Raw genomic sequence first — 20,056 nt, forward strand, 5'->3', positions numbered from 1 at the left:
AGAAATGATTCCATATCAATTTATAGAGATCTGTCTCATTCTTTTCAAGCTACCGTCACTCCATTATTTACCTAATTAATCATTTATGGATGGCCATTTAGGTTGTTACAATATTTTGCTGTTACAAATAATGCCACAATGAATAAACTTGTGCATTTGTTGTTTTGAATTTGTGGAGGTGCATATTAAGTGTAAATTCCTAGGATTGGAATTTCTGTGCCTTAAAGCAAATAGCTATAGAATTTTGTTAGATGTTGCCAAATTTTCCTTCATAGGGGTTAGAGGATTTTGTGTTCCCACCAGCAACGGATGAAAGTTTCTTTCCCCTAGTGCCTGACCAATGGAGTGTGTTGTCAATGCCAATCTTACAAGTGAAAAGTGATAAATTTAAAAATATTTTAAATTTAGAAGTGCAATCATGAGCAAGTTACTGAGCCTCTCTGAGCTTTAGTTTTCTAGTTAAGATAAAAATGCCCATCTTAAAAGGTTGTCTGATGACCAATGTATATGGCAGATTTATGGATGCATTAAAAATTTATGACTTGGCACATAATAAATAGTCAATAAGTGGTATTTATTATTAATATTATTATGAATTTAGTAGGCGATAAATTTCTAAGTAACTTATTTATCTTAACAAATAAGTCTTCATAATTAACATGGAAAACTATCATTCCTATGACAATAGAGAATAAGAGAGTCAGAGGCCTTAAAGATCATTAAAGGCAAATCTTTTTTATCTCATATTCCATCTTTAATCGCTTGGTAGTGACTTCTGGAGTGTTATATCAATAATGATTAAGATGACAAATCTTAGTCCAGTAGGTAAGAATACTTGCTTTATAAGTTGTGCATATTATGGGCATGAATGCGAGGAGTACACACATATTTCCTATCACTGATTTGGTTCAGGTCACTGATTTTTATACTTGAGGAACTAAGGGCAAAAAGATTGGGGTATGCTACAGATGACACGGCAAGTTAATATCAAAGTCAAGATTAAAAACTAGAATTCCCGGGGCTGGCCCCGTGGCCAAGTGGTTAAGTTTGCGCGCTCCGCAGCAGGCGGCCCAGTGTTTCGTTGGTTCGAATCCTGGGAGCGGACATGGCACTGCTCATCAGACGACGCTGAGGCAGCGTCCCACATGCCACAACTAGAAGGACCCACAACAAAGAATATACAACTATGTACTGGGGGGCTTTGGGGAGAAAAAGGAAAAAATAAAATAAAATCTTTAAAAAAAAAACAAAACTAGAATTCCTAACTTCCAATACCATACTTTTTCCATTGTACTGTACTCTCTCTCTCTCACACACACTCTCTCTCCCTCAAGTTTTTTTTTTTATACAATTTAGCCCTTTTTTTCTGGAAGAAAACTCTAGACTAAAAGTGTGTATGGATTTTACATTTGTAAAACTTTGCCATAACGTGGTTTAGGCTGTGGTTTGCTTTGTGGTGTTTAAGTTGTGGGAAATTGTCAGCAATTTGCACAGGGGTGATCCTTCCACTTTGTACAGCATGACCACGTGCCAATCACGTTCCTGTTCCTGGAAATCAGGAGGTAAGCCGTGGTGAAGGGGAAATGGTTCTCAAGTTCAGGTTTGGTGATTTAATGTGAATGGAAAACTAAAGGGTAAACAGCTTTTCAAATGGATGAAACTGATCATCACAGGCATCTTTCAGGCAGCTGAATCATTGACTCTGCTGCTCATTTTTACTCTTCCACAGTGCGAGGTCTGTTAGTAAGCAGAGGCAGGAAGCCAACACTTACAGTATAGTGGCAGTATAGTGGGGAAGTAAAGGGTTACTCGTTGAATGGTCTAGCTGCAGAGGCATAAAGTAAAAAACCAAATGACAAGCGTTTCCACAAAGCAATACATCAAGTGCAAAGTAATACACAGTCACGGCTTTATCAAGCCATCACTTATCTAACGATCTCAACTCTGGAACACAGCCTTAAATCCTGAATATGCAAAACAGTTTCTGAACAAATGAAAACACATTAGAAAATGGATGCACTTTACCAGAGCCATCTTATTGAGACACGATGCAGAATATTGTAAGGACTTTGGCTTTTATGCTTGAGAGTGAAGAAGGCATTGCAGAGTTTTGAGCAGAGGGGTAACATAACTAACTCCCTTTGACGGATCACGGTGCCTGCCACGTTGAGAACAGACTGTGGATGGGAGGGGTCAAAGGCAGAAGCAGGAGCACCAGGAAGGCAGATTGGCGACAATCCAGGTAGCAGGTGATGGAGGCTTGGATCCGAATGGAAAGAATAGGGTCAGTAAGAACGGATCAGATTCTGGATATATGTTGGAGGTGGGTCCAACTGGATTTATTGTTAGGATGGATGTGGAAAGTGAGAGATAAGACAGAGAGAAAGGGGCGGGCCGGTGGTGCAGCGGTTAAGTTCGCACGTTCCGCTTCTCAGCGGCCCGGGGTTTGCCAGTTCGGATCCCGGGTGCGGACATGGCACGATGTTAGCTCAGGGCCAGGCTTCCTCAGCAAAAAAAGAGGAGGACTGGCAGTAGTAAGCTCAGGGCTAATCTTCCTCAAAAAAAAAAAAAAAAAAAAAGACAGAAAGATGACTCCAAAGTTTTTGCTGGGCAGCTGTAAGTAAGTCTGGTATTGCTAATAAGCAAAATGGGAAAGACTGTAGGAGCTTCCATTTGAACAGAAAGATTGATGCTTTTTAGTGGTGGTACCTAGATATCAAGAAAAAGTTAATTTGTATTCAATAGACTTGGCTATAAAAGGCAGAACAAACAGGTGATATATCATTACAGAAAATTTACCTTTAAAAAACAATTTAGGTGACTAACCAGCGGTTAAAGAAATAAGCTTATGTCTTCAAAATTTTTTCTTGTGTGGAACAGATCATTCCCCCAGAAAGTCAGAAAAACGAAAATGTTTTCATTACTGAGAGTTGAGAGGACACAAAGTAAAGGAATAATCAGATTTAATTGGGCTGATTCAGAGAAAGGCTTCTGGAGTAGGTATTGTTTAATCCAGAAGAAAGGTTTCCCAGAAGAGAGGAAGGCAGAGGAATCTTAGGGATGGAGTGACTCTCCAGCTTGGAGAATTCAAGAAGCCTCCAGCTAAAAGCCAAGCCCATGGATTCAGGGAGATAGGAGAGAAAATGGATCTGTGAGAGGCCCTGAGAGAAGGAGCCAAGTTGAACCGAGGTCACAAGGTAAGAAAAAGAACAATTCGTTAGGCATCAGATTCCCATCAGAAGTCCTGGGGCCACCACTGACTTGCTGGGCAAGTGTCCACTTCCTCTCCATAGGGGTTGACTAAATTGTGTCAAAGGCACCTCCATGCCTCAATTAAAATTCTGTAATTTTAAATGAGACTTCCTCTTCAAGCCTGGGAAGAGGTTATTATTCAGAAGGTATTAACCAACTGTTCATCACCTCCAATAAGGACCGGATGTGAGGAAAAAGAAGGATAGGTTAATTTTAACAGAATTTCTTGCCCTTTATTAAATCTCACAATGAGGTCCTGAGAACAATCTGCTACCAGATTAATCTTCTTAAGCACCATTTTGTGTCACTGGCCTTTGCCAAACTCCCATGGTTTCTTATTGCTACCAAGTCGAGTCTCACTTGCTCAGACCTCTGTAGTCTGGCCCCAAAGTGTCTGGGCAGACTCAATGTCCACCTCTCTTGTCCACAAGCCTGAAGGTCCAGTCAATTTGGCTGCCCATCAGTCTTCCAACATACGGGGTGCCAGGAGCCTTTGCTCCTGGTGGTACTACCTCTCCTGGAATGTCTCCCCACCCCTGCTTTCTCTTTCTCCAAACTCCCTTCAAGACCTAGCAATGCCTTTCCAGGAAGAAGTGATATATATACTGTTTACTATATATGGCATTTATATCCTGCCTTGTGGCTTCATTACCAGTACGCATTCATTGGTCATCTCTGGTGCACTTAACATGTCCCTCACAGTATCTTAAAACAGCATGGTAGCTGTGAACAAATGGATGGGTATTCTCTTGATACTTACAGAAAATAAGACAGAAAGGTTTCATACTGGTTTGGAATAATATAAAGTCCAGGTTAAGAGGCAAGGAAAAGATGAAAAATATTATGCACAATTAATGTTCACCAGTTTCCGGGTTGATATGCATGTTCACTCTTCTTGCTGAGTATCCCAGGTCAGGTTTTATGGTATGATAGGTGTTGGTTCACTCCAGATACTGACTTTGATAGAGTGTTTTTGTTTACAGTATAGAATATTAGCTAAAATGAAAAAAAAAGATCAGAAGCACAAATATACATTCTTTCCAGTTACCTATGAATTCTAGTCACCAAATGTTACATTTATAATGCACTAAACAAGCAAAGATCGTATGTATTAATACATCAGCTGAAATTAGGAATTAAGGAGGAAAGAAGGGGAGAGTAGGGAGGGGATGAGAAGGGAGGGAAGAGCACTATGAAGCTTACTGGAATACATTATAGACAGGATTTAGTGCCAGACGAGGAACTGAGTTGGAGATTTGCTGCTTTACAAACCACAATTTAAAATATGAATATATTCCTCAAACTTTAAGAAACCTTTGATTAAAATTTGAGAAAGTGCTCTTATTTCACTCTGGGACGTAAAAAAGAGAGAGAGATGATCTTGACAGTGATGGCAACAAAACTGTATATCATTAGTGAAGAGTAACAAAATATGAAGACAGAATTTCAAATCTATCCTGTGGGCAAAGTGATCTGGTTTATTGATTGTAGCAATATATTCTAACTCTACATGGCAGTAAAGTATATTAAATTAAATTCCATCGGTCTATGATTTGAGATCCTTGCACCAAAAGATTTCTAGTCTAACTACTTGAGCATTTGCCATTTTCCCAGCATTGGATGTTTTATGTGTGTCTGTGTTAACTGTCGTCGTTTATTTTTATATTTTATTTATGATAATTCACTCAAGATGGATGGTCACTTGGTAAAATCATCTCTTTGGGAAAAACCTTGATATTAATAACCTGATTCAAAGCAAAGGAAAACAATGCCAATATAAACATATACAGTCATGCACTGCATAATGACGGTTCAGTCGACAACGGACCGCATATATGATGGTAGTCCCATAGGATTCGTACCGTATATGCTAAGTGTGTAGTAGGCTTTACCATCTACATTTGTGCAAGTTCTGGAGGAGAGGGAGAAATTTTCCTCTACCCTTCTAGCTTCTGGTGGCTGATCTAAGTATTAAATTGACATGAGACAGATTCACAGAAGAAAAACAAACAAAAGTTTAATAACATTTATACATGGGAGGAATCCAGGAAAACTGAGTAAATTGTCAAAATGGCCAAAGCCCTTACCTTGAACGTTATCTTCAGCTAAAGACAAAAGAAGATATTGGGGGAGGGAGCAGGGAGTCAGGGACTTCAAAGGGAAGGAAGGCAATTCAAAGGTAGGGGAAAAGGAGCAAACCGAACGTTTGGAAAACAAGTGTTTGGCCACATAGAAACAGAAGAACACAGAGGGGAACCCAACCAACAGGCTTTTCTAGGTTCCTCCCTGTCTACCACCCAGTTCGTGTCATGCTAAGGTTGTAGCTCACTTTTCCCGAGACAGAGTTTTTTTTATCTGAATTATTTTAGGCAGTTAAGGGGGAGATAACAAGAAAAATTTTCTGAGTCTTTTGTTTCTTAAAAATAATCAGCCTAAAATAACCCTCATGTTAAAGAGACACTTTTTGGGGTGGCAAATTTTCTTCCCCTGCAGTACAGTCTATGATGTTCGCACGATGATGAAGTCGCCTAACAAGATGCATTTCTCAGAACGTTAAGTGACACATGACTGTATTGGCATTCCTTTCTTCTCACAAAGATTTTGAATTCCTAACTCTCTATATGGCTCAGACCCTAGATTTAAAAAGAAAGGGGAAAAAAAGGAGACAAACACTCACATATGACAGTTTTCTTGTTTTGTTTTGTTTTGTTTTTGAGGAAGATTAGCCCTGAGCTATCTGCTGCCAATCCTCCTCTTTTTGCTGAGGAAGACTGGCCCTGAGCTAACATCCATGCTCATCTTCCTCTACTTTATATATGGGACGCTTACCACAGAATGGTGTGCCAAGCGGTGCCATGTCCGCACCCGGGATCCGAACCAGCGAACCCTGGGCTGCTGAGAAGCAGAAGATGCGAACTTAACTGCTGCACCGCCTGGCCGGCCCCTGGCAGCTTTTTTTAAAAACAATTTCCAGCATTTCTTTCTTGAAACTAGTCTAACATATTCTCATTGTTTTTAAAAACCTCTAAATGCCTACTTAAGTAAAAGAGTCCATTCTTTACTTTCTTTGTTTTCTTCCTAGACTTTCAACCCCTTGAATTAACTAATTGACAAAAATGCAATGTTTTATCATGGAAAAATAATGATAGCATCAGTAATAGAATAAGGAAAGAACCTAAAATGTTCAATTTCAAATAACTGAATCTGCCTTCTCTATGGTTGTTATTCTTACAAGGATTTTTTTTTTATGCTTAAGAAACAGATCATGTGTGTGTGTGTGTTTAGATTAATTTTGAGTTTTTGATGTTGTTTAATCGGCAGCCTAGTTGATTCTCTTTGTTATCTGATGGGATGATAGAACTGTTTGCTGGCTCAATATAAATCCTGGACCATAAACATTATGCCAATCTCACAAGAGTAGTTACATGTAAATAACATGAATGACTAAGTAAATAGTGCTTGTGTTAGATTTTACACTAACTAAAATAATGTAGTGTCAGATCAAAATTAACTTTTTCCTCAAATTCTGATGGCACTTGGGTGTCCAGCCAGTGTACTTTACACACCGCTTCGTTTCCCAGTAATTTGGAGAGCATGGGGAAGGTGGGAGCCCCACTGGTAAACCAACCCAACAACCACTCAGCCCGGATGGAGCTAAGCTGAGCTGGGGGTTTGATGACAACCAGGTTAGGAGATATTCTCCTCATAAAGAAAAGAAGAAGAAATGGCAGATAGTGACAAATAGAAATGGCAAGCAATAGGATATATTGGAGCACATGAGGAAGCCATTTGGTGTAAACCTAATTCGGCTTGATTTTGTTTTTCCAAAAGGGCCTGACATGGCCATCGAGTATGCATTGTATATATGCTTTAAACATTTCCTATGGCAAGAACAAATGCCCTTAAGATAAAGGTGCAGCTTCCCCCCACATTGGCATTTCCTTAAGGATAAGCATCTCTCCCTGGGCTAGGAACTGATTGCTGTGCTCATCTGTGACCACCCAGCTCGAGACAACAGACCTACTACCCTGCTGTTTCCACTGGAACAGCAGACCTACTACTTGCTGTGTCCATCAATTGCTGTGCCGACAGAGCAGTCTCGTGGCTATTGTAAAAGAGACGTTTCCATCATATGCGAAACATCCTCTTTGAGGGTATAAAACCACTCAGTACACCCCACTTCTTGGTGCCCTTCCTTCCTTTGGGAAGAAAGGCCCCAGGCTATGGTCCTCACATTTTGGCTCAGAATAAATTCACCCAAATCTTCATTTATAGTTTGGTTATGGATTATTTTCATTGACAATAGAAATTCTCACCCAGCCGCAGCAGCTAACAGTGATCCTGCCAGCTAATAGGAGCCAGCCAAACTGCCTATATAAAGGGGACAGAGCAGAAGGGGGAGGTTGGTGCTTATATGAAAGTTCAGCACATATGTTGAGAGAGAATGGGGTGGAGGACAGACAATGAGAAGAGGACCTAGATTAGGGAGTTCTTTCCACTCATGTTTAAGGGATGTGCATTAACTGGGCCAAGGCAAGCCAAATTATATATGTATTAATTCCTGTTAATCCTATAAAGAAGGTGAAAGTGATTAAAGAATGAAAGAAAAAATTCCTAGGCAGTTGTGAGTACCTTTGGCCAGTTAGATCATTTTAATTTCATATAATTTAAAAATGCCACTTAGACAAACATTTGTACTCTTGAAAGAACCAAATTAGAAAGCTCTTGTGTTCTACCCATTTAAAGCCTAATATTTATGGTGCTGGCTTAGCCCAGTTGAGAGCCCTTAATTAGTAAGCTTGATATTTGGTTTTCTCGGTGCAATGTATGACTTGTACAGCTCGATCCTAGCTTGAAAGCTAGGAGGCCAGAACCTGGGGGGAATCTGCTTTTAAGTATCGAGGCTTTCAGTCTCCTAAATTACTCTGCCCAGGCTCTATCTATTTAGTCTACTCCGGGAGATTCCTACAGGTGCCTTGTTGCTGATCTTTGTTCTCTCCTCCTAAAACTTAATTAATAGAGTGAACACTGTCTGCCTGGTAAGAGTAGTCTTCCTCACAGTAAAAACCTAATTCAATTTCTCCTAATGAAAACTTAATGTATATTCCGTCACATCCCGTGACCCGGCAGAGAGAGACGAATTAAGAGTAGCAGGATGGGATGGAATGAGAGGTACTGCAAGGTGGGAATTCAAGAGTCAAGCTGCAAATAGGGAAGAGATCCAACTTCAAATGGCAGGAAATTCCACCAAGTGCTGATGCACTGGATCCAGAGAGTCTAGTCCTGGCAGACAGTAGTTATCATGAGGAAAAAGAAGATACAGGGGACGGAGGGAGAGAGAGGCCATCCAGAGCATCTAGAACAGTTCATTTCTCATAAAAGAAAAAAGATGTGATGCAAACACAGCAAAATGTGAATATTTGTTAAATCTGGGTGGTGGATGCCTGTGTATAGAATAAACCAGTAGTTCTCAAGCTGTGGTCCCCGGACCAGCAGCATCAACATCACCTGGAAACTTGTTAGAAATGCAGATTCTCAGGTTCCACCCGAGACTTCCTGAATCAGAGATCTAGGGCTGGAACTCAAAAAGCGGTATTTTAACAAGCCCTCCAGGTGATTCTGGTGCACGTTAAAGTTTGAGAACCACTGCATTAGAGGATTCTCTGTACTTTTCTATATGTTGTTTTATAATGTCACTGTGGTGATGGGGGAGTCCCGACAGGGGTGTTGGTGGAGGGCAGCTATGGGGAGAGGTCAAACTGGTCTGGTCATAGGGCAAGTGTTTCAGGAATAGGACCCTGGTGCCCTGCAGAGTTGGGGATGGGGTGGGCAAGGGCTTGTTTGAAACAAAAGTGAAAGGCAAGACTATCATTTAAAAGGAATATTTGTTTTTAAAAAGAAAAGAAAAGGAATGGCACCAGGCAGATTAACCAAGATGAAGTCTCAGGTACAGGACAGGAAGGCAAGGACCTTGTTAGCAGAGGACACTGGATGGAGACAGGCTAAGGACACAGCAGGGGCCTGGTGTTACCAAGCAGAACCCACTTCAGCACTGGGCTGCTTAGCTACAGCAAGGCTGACTTGGTGCTTCAATGCCTGGGCTACTGGACTCCCCTTCTTCCCTCCCCTCCTATTCTCCCCACTTCCCTTCCCGCCCAGGGCAGACCACAGGCAAACCTGCAGGTGGGGGCCAAGGGGCTTTGCACCAGTTAGGGGGCTAAGTGGCTAAGAGTAAGGCAGGTTGATGCCTTTAGACCAAACTTCTCTCTGTAACAAAACTCCCCTCTCCTGTTCCAGACCCGAGAAAAAAGAGAAAAGTTAATTTTTGAAAATATAATTTCAACTGTGTAAAACATAAGTCTTAAAATGCACAGAATAAAGGTCTTCTGATAATCATGACCATGAATTAAAGTTTCACAAAGCCGCAAAGTCTTCTGATTTGGCCTGAATTAACCCAGATATTCTTTTTCAACCTTTTGAGTTGCTCTTACGTTGCTCCTCTCCTATGTGTTCCCTCTTTCATCCCAGAAAGTTCTTAAAGCTCCTGGAGTTTAAATGCACGGACCTAAAGCTCCCTGCCAAGACATTAGCGCTAATGGCCCAGTCTGAAGAGGTTGCTGTATTAAGACATCAGTGCTTGACGCTTGACTCATATTTATCTGGGAGAAGAATCCCTCATTGTTTTACCTCAGACAGGGGATGCTGAGAAGGAAAAAAGTGCAGGGAGCCTGAATTCTAACTTCTTAATGTTGCTTTTGAATTTATCACAAATGGCACAGCACAGACAAGTCACTATTTCAACACACACGCGGACACCACACACTGAAGTTTATAGAAGCTGGTTGAATTGTGTGTGTTTTATTCCTTCACAGAGACTTATTTAGCACACCCTGGAAGGTCTGTGTTGCAAGTCTGTTATTTGCAAAAGTGTAGGATAGGGGCTGTTAAGTATGCACGTTCCGCTTCAGTGGCCCAGGATTCGCTGGTTCGAATCCCAGGCACGGACATGACACTGCTTGGCAAGCCATGCTGTGGTAGGTGTCCCACATATAAAGTAGAGGAAGATGGGCACGGATGTTAGCTCAGGACTAATCTTCCTAAAAAAAAAAAGTGTAGGATAACATCATATTTCTTCACAGGGGTGTGTAAAATCTCTGAGATCTACTAAGAGGCAAACTACTATCATTATACTGTGTTTGAATTTTAATCAAGAACTGGTACCCATTTCAGTATCTTCCCTTTTACACAGCAGTAAAAATTACCAGGAAGCATGTCATATGAAGTTAGAGGATCCTGAGGAAGTGAAAACGTTCCAAAATGAAAATTTCAATTTTGTAGTAATTAAAATTATTCCAGGGGCCAGCCCCATGGCCTGGTGGCTCCGCACTTCAGCAGCCTGGGTTCAGTTCCCAGGTGCAGACCTACACCACTTGTCAGCAACCATGCTGTGGCAGTGACCTATATACAAAATGGGGGAAGATTGGCACAGATGTTAGCTCAGGGCAAATCTTCCTCAGGAAAAAAAAATATTCTGAACACAAACTTAATGTTAGTAGGTTTGGTAGGCAGAATAATGCCCCATAAGGATCTCCACATCCAAATCCCCAGAACCTGTGAATATGTTAGGTTACATGAAAGGAGATTGAAGGTTGCTAATAAGTGGACTTTAAAATAGAGAAATTATCATGGATTAACCAGGTGGGCCCAATGTAATCACAGGGTCCTTAGAAGGGGAAGGGGGGAGGGGAGATAGAAGAGTGAAAACCAGTGAGATGGCAGCATGAGGACTCGGCCTGAGGTTCCTGGCTTTGAAGATAGAAAGGCAGCCACAAGCCAAGGAAAACAGGCAGCCCCTAGAAGCTGGAAAAGGCAAGGAAGTGGATTCTCTCCTACAGCCTCCAGAAGAAACACAACTTCACCAACTCCTCAATTTAGCCCAGTGAGATGCATTTCAGACTTCCGATGTCCAGAAAGGGAAAATAATAAATCCGTGTTGTTTCAAGCCAGTAAGTTTGTGGTAATCTGTTATAGCAGCAATAGGAAGCTAATACAGTTGGTCTCTGGAAGATACAGTGGAAAAGTCAGAATCCCCACTATCTAAGACTTTCTTTGGAAACTCACCGATCTTGCATGCTTTGAAGGTGGAGGGGGAGTGGATAGGTTTCCTGAGGTTGTGCTGGCCAGGTCCTCTTCTCGGCCTCTCTCATCTGGAATCTTCTCCTTCTAGAGAGAATTCGTGGGGAGAGTAGAGCTGGGTTGGGAGTGGAAGTCTGAACCCTGACTTCATAATTTGTAAATGAGATTAGATCAGGTCATCTCAAGAGAAAACCAAGTCCATCTCTGAAATGCCTTAATTCCATCAATGAGGATACAGGGATATGTACAAGATGTGTAAAACTCAACTACGTTCATCACTTCAAGTATTAAAAAGCCTCAAAACTTAAATCTATATGTTGCTTGGTTCTAAAGAGTGAGGATTTTGGATATTCGCTAAGTTCGAAAGGCCTATATTTTCTATATTAGAAACCACCTTCTGAACTTGATTTGTAATTCCTCACACTTGGGGTTAAACTATAACAAAGTGAAGCTCGGCAGGATGGGACTGTATGACTGGCAATGATTTGCCAGGGATGGGATGCATTTGCACAAACGGAGTATTGGTCTCTAGCCCAAGTATTGGCGAATTGCATCTGCAAATTTCCCAATGTCCCAGCTACTGTACTTATTGAAGATGAATGAATGAATATATATGCTGGCTTCCTATTGCTTGTCTTCATTTACCCCTCTCTCTACACAACCCAGCTGGGAAGTGGGAAAATCCAGTGGCTGCCTTTGGCCCAAGACACACCCAATTTGTATTCCTCCATCCATGCTTTTCCTATTATATAGAGAAGATAAAGTTGTCTTTTTGGAAATACTTAAATATTGCTTTGAAAAAATATCATTCTCATAGCAATGAGATGAAGTAGAAAGAATGTGTTCCTTCAGAGTCTTACATCTAAAATACATTACCAATTCTAAGAAATAATAAGCACTGAAAAAAATCAACCAAAACAAAAAAGAATTTCTGCCTCAGACTGAGTGGTAACAGCATGAAAAACTGACTCAAATGATCCGCATGGCTCACCCTTGCATTCTCTCTCTCCTCTCGCTAACTCATTTTCCACTTAATCTTCTATTCGTACAATTATCCACGTTCTGGGTATTGACTCATATGTCATGAGTTTTTCATAGTGGTCTTTTGTTTGAATGAATTGAGATTGGCTGTCTAAAATGCATTGACTAATGCCATAAAGCATGAGTTAATTAATCTCTTTAATTTTATTTTTCCCTGACCGTGTGAAACTAATATTATATCAGAGGTTGACCTTGATGGATAATCAGAAATAAGAATGACAGAAGAAAGCAGAGAACTGGTTTTCAGATATTAGCTATTATTCATTTTTTTCCAGCAGACTGTGGAATTTTAAATTTTCATGTAAAACAATTGTTGAGTGTAAATTATTCACAGAATATGCCTAACAATATATAGTATAAAGATAATACCTCCTAGATCAGTTTAAGATCCCTCGACTATCTTACCAAAGTAGAACACAGTCTTAGGAAGAAGTCATTCTTTTTTTTCTATTCTGAATGTTATAGCCAAGTTCAGTGAAATCATACATTTCCTACTTTCCATTTCCCATGATGCTGGAATATAACCCAGGAAATAAACATGATTGAGTCTGTTTGTTTCCTAAAACCATGAGAAAAATGTGAACTGCTTGGAAAGTTACACCCAAGGGAAAAGGCTCACGCTGAGATCATTGACGTTGTGAACGTGTTTGGTTACTTTTCTCAAGAGTCCACTTCTCATCGCTGGTTAGGAAGCCAGCAGCCCATGGAGAAACAGCTTCCTGTCCAAGGTCAACAGAGTTAGGGAAAAGGACTAAGCTTAATAGATCTCTTCAATGTCCAATGATGTTGACTGTGGCAGAAATATTGCACTCAACCTTCCACCTCTGTCAGCTCCTTTACAGAGCATGAATTTGCTATTTTGAATAGAATGTACTAGATGCCTTCAAACCTGATTAAAGATTTGAATTAAATTTCTTCTGCTCCCCAAGCTGCCTTTGTTTACAGCTGTGGCCTCAGCTCTTACAGAGTTAATTCTTTGTTTAGCTTGCTTGCAGTCAAATATATAAATACAGTGGCAGGCCATAAAGGAGCTTTTGGACAACTGCCATCGTGAGAATAGGGAGCTGACAAAGAGAAAGAGAGGAGTAAGCTGTTCTGCTGCATAGTCGGCAGAACAGGAGAATAATGAGAGGAGAGAAAAGAAATAGGAGAGCTCAGTATCTGAGAAGTGTCATGAGAGAGCACAAGGGCATGGAAAGCACGAGATGGATAAAGGAAAGCAACAACCAAAACAGTCAGGATGTAGGACTCTTGCAAAGCACAGCCAAAGAGGCCTGGAATCTAGTTTGATTATTTTACAAAAATAGCTCCCATGACCAAAAGGTCGGGAAAATGGCTGAAAAGTTAACTGGCTGAGAAGGCAGAACCTATGGTGGATAACGACAGTTCAAATGAGACCTCTGCATTAAATTTCAGTATAGATGCTACAAACCTTGAAATAAAAAATTAGTGGCAATAAAGAAGGGTTAAAAAGAATACTTTTAATGTTGTCTCAAAAAAACCTCTTGAATCCTTTTCCTTCTCTTAAGAAGCTGTTCTAGCTCTGATGAATAAATGAAAAGCAATAGGATCTCTTGGAGGATATGAGGAAGCCATTTGGCTTAAAACTAATTCGGCCTGACCTTGTTTTTTCAGAAATGCCTGATATGGCCTGTTGAGCACGCATGGTACATCTGCTTTAAACATTTACAATGTCCCAAAGCCTAGAATGATGCCCTTAAAGATGGGGATGTAATTTCCCCCCATATCAGCATTTCTTTAAGGATAAGCATCTCTTCCTAGAAAAGAAGGATTAATTACTGACCTGCTGTGTTCACCTTGTGACCACTGATCTGCTGAGCCAGCAAAGCAATATCGTGACCGTTGTAAAAGGGATATTCCTGTCATATGTAATGGATGCTCTTTGTTCCCAGATGGTATATAACCACCCTGTCTACCCCACTTCTTTGGTATGCTTCCTTCCTTGGGGAAAGAAGGCCCTAGGCTATAGTCCTCAGACCTGGTTCATAATAAACTCACCCCAATTTTGATTTATAGATTGATTATGGATTATTTGTGTCAACAGCTCCTTGGCTGCAGTTTTCTTGCTCCTCATGACACACTGCTTTCTGAGCTTTCTGAGCTGGCTTCGCATATTAGAGCTTTCCAGCTTGTAGCTGAGACTGCTTTTGCTCTCTGGGGCCCATATCTCTTTCTCTTGGATATTTAATCTCTCTTATCTCCTGTCTTCTTGATCAGGTATCCTGTGCCGGCTACTGGCTTTTTCATCCATAGAAAATCCCATAGAATAAAGGCAGAATCATGGCAAGTCATATTCACTTAGCCACTCGTAATGTTGCAATAGTTCTAGAACGCAGTTCAGGGATCATCTCATAACTAGTTAATTCCCCATAATAACCGTTGAAAATGCTAAAGCTCCTCAATCTCATCTCCCTTCTTATCACTATCCAGAGTTCTTTTAAAAAATTTTTATCTCAGTAAAATGCAGATGAAGGAGTCTAGAATATGCCACTGTGGCATAAGAATTATTCTGTGCTGAAGGCATTTGAGAATAGGCTTTTTTCTGAACTCCCTTATCTGCCTAAAAGCAGAGCCTCCTGAAAGAATTCACTTGTCTTAAATCCTCTCCCTGGGAATTTCCCAACCTGGGAAGATTGACTCTTATCGCTGGAGAGAAGTCACATACCACCCACCACACCTAAACAGATATTGTCTTAAAACTATCATTATCTCCCATCTATTTTCCTAAGGGCCCTATTTATCTTTCCTGAAGGTTATTTTTTTTCTCTTCTCCCTTCCCTTTCCTCTGTTAAGATGACATGTAAGGCCCAAATTCTAACCACCTCCTTGAGTCACATTTTTCTGTGAACTCCAATACTTAGGTAATTAACTTTTGTCTTTTCTCTCACTAATCTTTTTTCAGTTTAATTTGCAGGCCCCCAAATATGAACCTAAGAAGTTAGAGGAAAAGTTTTTCCTCCCTGATGCAGGCCATTCAGTATGAGCCTTTTTGATGTCCTATAGCCACGTCCTCAGGTGTGTTTGCCCACCCACCTCTCCATTCTGCACGGGTTCTTGCCGTCCTCCTTACCCTGTCTGATGGGCCTCTCTGTCTGCTTGTGAATCTCTATTTAAGGAATTTCTAAGATTCTTTCTCTTCCTTTATGGAAGTAGCAAACTCTAACAGTGTGAATAGCTACTATCTTATTGAGCACTTACCATGAGCCAGGCAGTGTTCCTAGGACCTTCTTGTAGACGTTAAATAACTTGCTGGAGGTCCCACTGCTCCCAGGTGGCTGGGTAGACATTCCAGTGCAGGCCATCTGGGCCCGAGCTCACTCTCTTAACTGCTACACTGGGTTATACTTCCTCCCTTGCTTTCAGGGGACAATGTTTTAATAGAACCAGGCATAAGACAATAGGAAGTTATGTGGCCTGGGACTTACTAGAAAGGGCACGCCCTAGAAAAAGCATTCAAAGTTTAAAAACACTGTTTTTGCCAAACAAAACCATTGGCCTCTGAATTAGGAATACTAGGCAGGCTGCTAGTTTGTGGCTTCTGCCCCCCAGTCAACTACCACCTGAAAAAATACCAAATCTACAGCTTTGTACTCCTCTTCTCTCCAGAGGCCCAAAGCCAAAGAATGGATGGACATTCCACTGGCATTTCACGCCTGTAATGGTTAAAATTAAACTGAACTCCTGCACCACCTCATAATGAGTTGTCTTTTTGGTGTTTCTTTTTCCATTATTCTGTAGTTGATCTGTGTCCAAATCGTTAACCAATTTTGACTCCTTTCTTTCTGTCGTATCCCAAATCCCATCACTGGTGAAATCAAATTTCTTTTGAGCGTATCAAATCCTTTCCTCTCCTTAAATTTGTAATAGGCAAAGACCTAGTCCCGGTCTTATTCTTCACACCTAAACTAAACTTTTAAATGGTATCTCTGCTTCCAAGCTCGCTCCCTCTCTAGAATCCAACCCATTCATTTGGCATTAGATTAGCCTTCCACAAGCAATTCTTTGTACCACTCCTCTGCTTTGAACCTTCAGTTGTTCCTCTGCCAAATCCTGTACTAGAAAGTGCTCTTCTGGTAGCAATTAATAGAGCCTGAAAGGAAATATATGTGTAGTAATCCGGAAAAGACTACACAAGCAAGTCCCATTAGACATGAGTCAAGGCAGCTCTCAGACCGAGCTGCTCTCTCCTGCCTCTTTCTGCCCTGATCTCTCTGCTTTTCTCCATGCATCAGCCACATTGTTGCCCCTCTCCTACAGCTGGTTTCCATCACTTATTCATAGTGTGAATCTGTACCAGGACCAACACCATCTGATGTCCCAGGTTCAGGGACCACCACCCCTTGCAACAGAATCTCACTTCCACAGTTTCAAAGTCCCTGAAAAACGAAATGACTCACTTGTTCATCATTTCTCATTCAGCTTTTAGGAGGAAATCTGTATTTCCCCTTCTTATGTTGCTTTTGCGTAGGTCACTATCTGTCTCCTGAGGTGGGAGAGCATAGAGCGAGTACTTCCAGTTTTTCTCTATCATTTGACTGTCCCTTGTCATGGGGCGGGGAGTCCAACATCTCATCTCATTTGTGAGACTCTAAAGAACCTGGCATCTTTGGGCCATCTTATCAATGGGAAGGATCATTTGCTCCCCAGGCTGCCCCCGGGCTCTTTCTCTTCCCTCATCTTCCTCTCTGCTCATCTGCTCTTCTTTTCTGCTTCTCTCTTTTCTCTTCCCTCCCCTTCTTTTTCCTCTTCTCTCTCACCTTCTTCTCCCTTTCTCCCTCCCCTTCTTTCTAGCTTCTCTTCCTGTCTTCCCTCTCAGCTGCACTTAAAGAGGTAGGTTCACCTTGTATATAACTTCCATGAAGTAGATGTAGAGAAGGAAAAATATATTTTTTAAGTTCTCAGCTGTGACTCCAGTAACAAAAGACAGATTCACAAGAGAAAAGTATACGAATTTATTTAATGTCAGTTTTGCGTGAGACAGGAGCCTTCATGAAGAAAAGAAAACCCAAAGACGTGGTTAAACCTGAGTGTGTTTGTGCTAGGTTTGATGAAGGGTGGAAAGATGTGATAGGACGAAGGGTATGAGGCTAGTGTAGCGAACTGAGGGACACTTAGCAAGGCCTGTTCGTTCAGATTCTTCTCGATGTCCCCCATCTTCGGAGATAAGGATGTTCCTTTCTCCCAGGTATAGTGAGGGTACCTCTCACGTGAGGGTTTGATGACTTTCAGGGTAAGCTCAGATAGGTCTTTCTGCACATGTTGTTCCTCAAACTCCTTCAGCTTAAAATATTCAATGTGCCAAGATGCCATATTTTGGGGTAGTATGTCCTGAACCCTGTCATAGGCAAAACAATGTGCCTAGCTAGACTTCTACTTTTTCTTTCCAGTTTTCTGCCTGTCTCCGAGTCAGTCAGACCTACCCTTCCTAAAGAGTTGATAATCTTCAACTCAGGGAAACGCTCCATTTTGGCTTCAGATCCAAGGGGTTCTCTAATCCAACCTTATCAGGGAAACTTATATTTTGAGAGTTACTGGATCTCCACAGTAATACTTGACCTCCATTGTACATATTCTTAGTTTGTTAGAATCCAGAGCAAAAAAATATATATATATAATTTTCTTCCCTGGCCTCCAACGGAGACCTCAAACCAGCTTATGCTTGGGATGGCCCTGAGTCAGGTATAGACAGGGGACTAAGTCAAGTAGCCTTATTCCTTGAGTAACCCTACCTCCCAGATGGCCGGGGACAGGCTCAGTTTACAACTCATGACCGTACAGACTTATTACTATAGCCCCCTTTCTCCTAAAACAGTGTGCCAGGAAGGACAAGTGATATGGTCACCCTATCTGTTGTCCACCTAATGGGCTACTCAGCTGCAGATTCCTTCAGAAGGGGGCATACAGACAGCTATCACTGTAAAATATGTCTTGTACAAGCTACAGATTTCTTGGTTTGGTATTTGAGGACCTCCACAATCCGTCCTCTGACTACAGGCTTCTGTGCTTCTTACATGTCAGCTAAACCAATCTGCCTGCTATTCGTTATGATCGCACTATTTCATGTCCTACCTCTTGTCTACTTTTCTTGTTTTACTCTGGAATTGTCTATTTCTTCTCTCTTATGTTTTTTATTCTGTTTCTTACAAAACCCTACCCTTCTTTCCAAATTAAGCCTAAGTGCTATCTTCACCATGAAACCTTTCATAAGAATTCAGGTAGAAATGACTGTTTTGAATACTGATAGACAAGAATTTGAACTTCTGATCCATTACTTATTAACTGAGTTAGTTAGTTTAGTTTCTTAGTTTCTCCATATATATAATGGGGATAACACCTACCTAATAGAGTTGTATAAGAGTTAAATGAGGTAATTGCTTATGTAAAAACACCCAGCATATAGTAGTTGGTAAATAAACAGAGGTTAATTTCCTTTTATTCCTCTGAATTCACATAGTACTTTTCGTATACTACCTTATATTATAGATATTTACTTAAGGATTTTACTGTTTAACTAAGTTTTATCTTAAAGTCAAGGTTTATGATGTGTGCATGTGTGTGTGCATACATACATAAATACAACAATGGACTGCATATACAATGTTGGTCCCATAAGATTAGTACCACATAGCCTAGGTATGTAGTAGGCTATACCAACTAGGTTTGTGTAAGTGCACTCTATAATGTTCACACAATGACAAAATCACATAATGATGCATTTCTCAGAACATGTCCCTGTCATTAAGTAATATATGACTATATATACATGTGTATTATATGTGTATTTTTATGTGTGTATATATATGTGTGTATATATACATACACGTGTATATATGTGTGTACATATAAAGTATTTTTATACATATTTGTTCAATAAATATCCAAACTGAGACCCAGAGAGCTTGTAGCTTGCACCCAGCCAATTAGTTGTTTGAAGTTGCCCCCTTTCCTTTCACCCAAGTAGAGTTGCTATAGAAGGCAAGTATGTGTCCATCTATAAACCTATACCCTAAAGATATATATGTGTGTGTGTGTGTGTGTGTAATGTGTTGATTGATCACCAAGACCTAGAGGTTGGCACCAGCTTGCACAAATACTTGCTTCACGTATGTGGGCACGCTGTCAAGCATACACTGTGATCTGCCCATTGACTGCAGCTGGGTTGGTTCCGTGCCTCTGTTGACCTGAGGCCAGTTCAATGATATGAAGCATGGGGCAGAATAGAGCATCCAGGTGAACCTGGGAAACCTTGATAGGGGTAAACTTTGTTCTCCTATTTCCCAGGTTAGGACTTCAACAACATTACTTAACTTCTCTGTGCTTCGGTTTTGTCATCTGAAGATTGAGTAATAACAGAACTGACTTCATGGTGTTATTGTGGGTGTTAAATGAACCAGCGCTTTAAAGAACTTAACCTGGCATATAATAAACACTTAACATTAGCTATTGTCATCATCATCGTCATCTAATAGGTGATTCTACTTCACGATTTGAAAGTTTACTCAAAGGTAAGGTTTTAATGTATTATCTTCTACGGAGACATTCTTAATTTATTTGATGAATTTATTTCAATCATCATCTGTCGTTTCATCCAAGATATGGTAACTCT

Source organism: Equus quagga, chromosome 3, assembly GCF_021613505.1.
Source record: "Equus quagga isolate Etosha38 chromosome 3, UCLA_HA_Equagga_1.0, whole genome shotgun sequence".
Taxonomy (NCBI): Eukaryota; Metazoa; Chordata; class Mammalia; order Perissodactyla; family Equidae; genus Equus; species Equus quagga.